Below are 6,497 nucleotides of genomic sequence, written 5' to 3'. Positions count from 1 at the left end.
TATGATTTTTTAATTATATGCCAACAAAACTGGTAAAAATAAGAAGTTGGTGTGATATCTAGGTATTAGTGGATGTGCTAGTTCAGGATAGACAAGAGAAACAAATTCATAGACACTAATTTGTGTATAAGAAAGAGCTTTATATACAAAAGCAGTTTAATATTTAGAAAATATCTCAGTCAGATCAAGTCCATAAGTCTGATATTAGTCCATAATCTGATACCAATCTATGACGTTCTCGTCAGACTCACAAAACTCATGCAATGATGCCGAATGCAAGAAGAGTACAGGCCAGTGGGTGCAAAGTCTTGTGGATCTAGTGACAGTAGAAGCATCTCAGCACTGGCAGGGGTATCCACATGGCTCCTCTAGTTCCCAGGGCACGGGGTCTATCAGTGTAGTGCCATCTGTCTTGTCAGTAAAGTGCCTCTCAGGGAGTAAGCAGAGAGAGAATGTCTCCTTCCTCAAAAGAGGAAATCAGGAGTTCCCAGAATTCTCAGGAGAAGGACACGCCCACACAAAGGCCTCATTGGCTATGATCTGATTGACAGGCTAGACTCCACCCCTATACTCTAAATCCTCACCTTGACAAATGATTATATAACTACCACAGTGGACTTACAGAATGCCTTATTCACTGGCATGGCTTCCCACAGAGCATCCCCTCAGATCTAGGGGCTCACAGCAAATAAAGCATGGCAATGGCTCAGACTCATGGAATTCACTGATCGTACTGTATTGTCCATCACCCTGAAGCAGTTGGAACAATGGATTAACCTCTCAAGGCACAATTATGGCACCTGCTCGGTGGTTGTACCTTGCAGGTTTGGGGCAATGTTCTCCCAAAGGCTGTATATGCTTTAAACCAGCAGTCAATGCATGATACTGTTTTCCCAATAGCCAGGACTCAAGAGCGCCAGGAACCAAGGGGCGGAAATGAGAGTGACATCATTCAGTGATATTCTTAGTGACTCACTTGCCACAATTTGTGCATCCTGTTCCTGCAGCCCTGTGCTCTTCAGGTCGGGAGATCTTACTTCCAACTGGAGGAATATTCCCACCTGTAGACATAGCACATGAGCTGGAAGCTAAGAATGCCTCCTAGCCACATGGGATGCTTCTGCTTGTGAATCAACAGGTTTCAAAGGATGTTACTGTACGGGGTGGTGTGATTGATCCCATTACCAAAGGGAAATTGGATTTGGCATAACAGAATGGAGGTAAAGAAGAATCGGTCTGGAATCCAAGAGATTTCTTCGGGCATCTCTAAGTACTACCATATCCTATGATTAAAGTAGAGGGTAAAGTGCAGCAACTCTGTTCTGACATGACTAGTAATGATCCAGACACTTCAAACAAAGAATTATGACCAGCCAACATACTTGCTGAGGCACAGGGAATATGAAATGTGTGATGGAAGCAGTTGTTCTGATTCTCAGCTATGGCCATGTGATCACTTGCCAAAACAAGGGCTAGAGCTGCTATGGGTCGTTCCTCTTTGTATGTAGGACTCAGATACTTGTCTTTTGTTTTGATCATTTCTACACCGCAAAGGAGCAGATCATACCCTGTGTCTGGGTTGTTGACCCATCATACTGCCTGCCAATTCCAGGAGTCGTTATTGAACTTTGCACTCTAGATTCATTTGACTCTGCCTCTGCCACCCTGACATCTTCCTGTTTCAACATCCCACTTCCTGGTCCATCAGTCCTCACAACAACATGAGTTTGGAGAATCCTCTACTTCCCATCTGACCCCTGGATGTGAGCCAGACTGGACTTACCTACTTCTACAATGGTGTGAGCCATTTTTGATATTTGTCTCTTTCTAGGTACATACACATAGAAGTGTCACTGTTTTGCTTCTCTCAAGAACTCAGCCCAACACATTTGGGACCATGTCTGGTTCTAGAGAAACACATTTATAAGGATTAGTTTTCTAAATTGGTTCTCAAATCTGGTCAGCTCTAGAGGCACTTAGCACTTGGCCGCTGCCATTGTTATTGTGAACAAGTCCGTCACTATTAGTAGAGAGTGGTGATCCTGGCACGAGGTGGCACAGTCAAGAACCAAAATAGCACCCCCAAGAGATGAAATGTTGGTGAGCGTGAGGCTCTGGGTGATTGTTTAATATCTTTCTGAAAATTTGTCAAAATGAGGGTCATAGGAAAACTGGTTGGTTGGCACTACTTACAATAAACCAACTGGTAAGGACTCAGCCTAACATAGTTGGAAATAGAAATACCATCATGACTTAGCAATCTCTCCACTTTGTATATATCATAGAAAATAAGGGCCATGACATGACCAAATATATGTTTAGCGCCCATGTTCACCAGAGCACTATTCACAATGGGAAAAATATGCGAGTAATCTAAGTGCTTATCAATGGAAGAATAGATAAACCCATAAAGGAACACAATGCAACATTGACGAATTTATGATAGCGCTGTAAAACATCTTATAACTTGGCTAATCTCGGAGGTCATTGTGCTGCATGAAAGTAGTCATTCACAAAAGCACACCTATTGCAGGTGGCCACTATTGTACAAAGTCAAGAAAAGATTTTCACACTAAAAGAAACGTGCTTCCGCCATTTTAAAGAAATGTCTCACCCTTTTGAGGAATGAGCCAGTCACAGGAGAATTGAACCTGCTGTCTGGTGATCTGTGTCTGTCAGAGCAGGGGCGAGCTCTCTAGGGTTGTCTGCAGTAATATGTTCAAGTCGATCACTGGACATTTCTTCCGAGGTATCTTGGAGTGAATGCCAACCTCCACCCTTTCCGTTAGTAGCTGAGCAGATCACCTGCTTACGCTTGAGGGACATTCCCTTTTCTGAACTAGGAGGACAATAGTTGTCAAATAGAGGATTGCGCACTTCAATGTCGTGTACAGAGACAATTGTGAATGCTGCTGCAAGACAACAGAGAAGAACGACAAACAGGGAAGGATGCTCCATGCTCATGGTCAGGAAGGCTCAGCATTGTGGAAATGTCAATTCTCATCATTTTTTTCCGAAGAAATCTTTGAATATAATTCCAATCTTTAAAGGAATGGAAAAACACATTGCCAGCTTTTATAGAGAAGAATGAGACGTATGATTGGCCAAGAACTACTTAAGAAGAACAAGGTAGAAAGCCTCTCACTTCCCATCCTCCAAACCTATTACACAACTACCATCATCAAAAGAGCCTGGCATTGGCACAGTGATAGGTCCATAGAACAATAAGAGCAGAATAGGGCACCCAGGGGAAAAGCCATCTGACCTGTAGGCAACTGATTTTTTTAATAAAGAATCTAAATTAACTCAATGGGAAAAGGTTTTATTTTTTCAACAAATTGTGCTGGCAATGCCTATCAAAAGATATAGCGTCTGGGGTCTTAAAAGTTTGAAGGTAAACAAGCGGCCATCTAGCTCAGAAGCAACAAAGCCTACATGGAAGAAGCACACCAGCCTGTGTGATCACGAGGTGTTGAACAAATGAGGTATCAGGCATCATTAGAACAAAAAATTATATCATTGTAAATGAGGGTGCGTGCAGAGAGGAGACCCAAAGCCCATTTGTAGGCCACTGGACATCCCCTTACAGAAGGGTCTTGGGGAGGAGACGAGCCAGTCAGGGTGTGATGTAGCAATGATGAAACATACAATTTTCCTCTAGTTCCAAAATGCTTCCTCCTCCTCCACTATCATGATCCCAATTCTAACTTACAAATCTGGCTAGACCAGAGGATGCACACTGGTACAGATAGGAACTGGAAACACAGGGAATCCAGGGTGGATGATCTCTTCAGGAGCAGTGGTGTGAGTGACGATACTGGGAGTTGGAAGGAAGGGGGTTGTAAAGGGGGAACTGATTACAAGGATCTACATGTGTCATCCTCCCTGAGGAACGGACAACAGAAAAGTGAGTGAAGGGAGACATCAGACAGGGCAAGATATGACAAAATAATAATTATAAATTATCAAGGGTTCATGAGGGAGGGGGGAATGGGGAGGGAAGGGAAAATGAGGAGCTGATGTCAGCGGCTTAGGTGGAGAGCAAATGTTTTGAGAATGATGAGGGCAATGAATGTACAAATGTGCGTTACACAATTGATGTATGTATGGATTGCGATAAGAGTTGTATGAGCTCCTGATAAAACGATTTAAAAAAAAGATAACAGCCAAGGAAAAATTGTGCTGGCAAAAGTGGATATCCATTTGCAGAAGAAGGAAACAGGACCCACATCTCACTCCATATACAACAATGAACGCAAGATGTCAAACATTGTGTCTCATTGTTCCTACTAATATAATTTCCCTTGGAGATGATCATATGTGTAGATTTACAGTTTGTTTGTGGGCTTTTTTTAATTGGTGGTGGGGTGGGGGAAGTTCACTACAAGAACATTACTGACCACCTAAAGTTGACAAAGAGATTGAATCTTTTCAGGGAACCAAGAAGTGTTGATTACCCTGTAGTACCTTAAGGCATTGTGGTAGTTACATAATCTGTTGTCAACTTGAGACTATTAAGACAGAAGGGGTGGAGATTAGCCTGTCAATCAGATCCCAGCTCCATGACCTCATTTGGAGATGCTAAAGAGATAAATAGCTTGCAGGAGGTGAGACACACACTCATTCCCTGTGAGACATTCCCGTTGGAGCTATGCTGCTGGCAGCCGGAGTCTTGGAGCTGGAGGAGCCACGTGGAGACCCACACCAGTGCTAAGATATTTCCACCACCACTGGATCCACAGTACTTTCTACCTACTGACCTGTGATCTTCCTGCACCCAGCATCGTTGCATGTGTTGCATGAGTCTGAAGAGGAATTTACAAACTGGTATTGGACATAGAGCTAATATCGGACTTATGGACTTGATCTGGACTGGGCTGGGGTGTTTTCTTAATGTTCAATTACTCTTTACCTGAAGCTCTTTCCAATACACATATCATTGTCCATGGATTTGTTTCTCTAGTCAACCTGGACTAACACAGGCATTGAAATGGGTAAAGACTGAAACTGAATTATCTTCATAGATTTCTTTGTGCACAATTATAAAAAGTGACCTTTTCGCAGTGCTAAGCCTTCCTGGCCATGAGCATTAATCAGGCCAGCTTTGGATTCAGTAGGCTCTGAACTGGCATCTGAGAGTGTCCATTTCTAACAAGCTCCCAGGTGATTCAGACATAGCTCATTTATAGATGTAGGTAGCAATACAAGATAGTAGCCTTTAATGCAAATGGCATTAGATAGCTAATTAATTAATTATAAGGGCTAATAGCTATTGGATGTCTACTATGAGAAATGAAGTCATGAAGTTAGTAAGAAATGTTGTTAATAACGCTCTCTAACCCGCCCCCCCCGGCCCCCCATCTTTCCCCTGTTCCCCGTGGGCTCAGTGGAGGGGAGAAAGGCATGCAGGAAAGCTCTGGTTCCTACAGTCCCAGTGAGTCCAGACCACAGGGAAACTGCAGGAGCCCGCAACCCAGGTGCAGCGCCTGGTGCACCCCCCTGGCAGAACCTTCTGGATGGAGGGTTGGCCACAGTCAGTGAAAAACATTCCAGAATTTTTTTTAAAGTACACCTGGTCTATCCAGACGCTGATGAACAAGCCAGGTTTTCTGCCTAGCCAATCTGACCGATTGTGCAGAAATGAACGATTAGGAAGAGTGAAAGTAGGAAGACCTCGACCTGATTGAAGAAATGGTGATTCCATGGAAAGTACAGCAGAATGAGGACCTGCTCCTTCAGGATGAATGACACATCGGCTGTCTTCCGTCTTCACAGCTCCCCATGAAGAGTGCTGCAACACTCGAATCCCTGAGCATAAATCCTAAGAACTTGGTGCTGACCCATGCCTTTGCTTTGCCAGCTAACAGAAAGATGAAGGAGCCCTGGTGGCGCTATTGGTTGAGCGTTGGCCTGCTAGTTACAAGATCAGCAGTTCAAAACTACCAGGCATTCCATGAATTGGAGAGAGATGAGGCTGTCTGCTCTGTAAAGATTGACAGCCCAGAAAACCCCATATCGGGTCATCATGAGTGTGAATTGGGTTATGGCTGTGCATTTTTAAGGGCTCTGATGAACAAAGAATCTAGGGGCTAAGGGGGTATTCCAAGTGACTTTGGCTCTGCACAGAGCTTAGCACCCAGAAACGCTGTGAAGTTGAAAGAGGCTTTGGGTCTTACTCTTGGTGCTGATGGAACCAGGTAACTGTGCACCTGAATGACCGGGAAGGGACACCATCAGCTATTCAGAAATGTCTACTCCTGGAATGCTCCACAAAGGAGCATTTTCTGTTCAGCCTCTTGTCTGAACAGTTTCTCTTATAAAGCTCCAGGCAGAAGCAGCTTCAGGCAAAAGAGGGACGTGAGGGAAATTTCCCTCTGACAGCTCCCCACCTTTCCCATCTGGGTCCTTCCTCCTACCCTCCACCCTCTCCAGCCACCTCCACTTGACTTCCACCCACAGGCAAAGGATGAATATATTTTTGCAGGGCAGGGAGGGAG

Source organism: Tenrec ecaudatus, chromosome 2 (genome assembly GCF_050624435.1).
Source record: "Tenrec ecaudatus isolate mTenEca1 chromosome 2, mTenEca1.hap1, whole genome shotgun sequence".
NCBI lineage: Eukaryota > Metazoa > Chordata > Mammalia > Afrosoricida > Tenrecidae > Tenrec > Tenrec ecaudatus.
Note: the sequence above shows the minus strand (reverse complement) of the source record.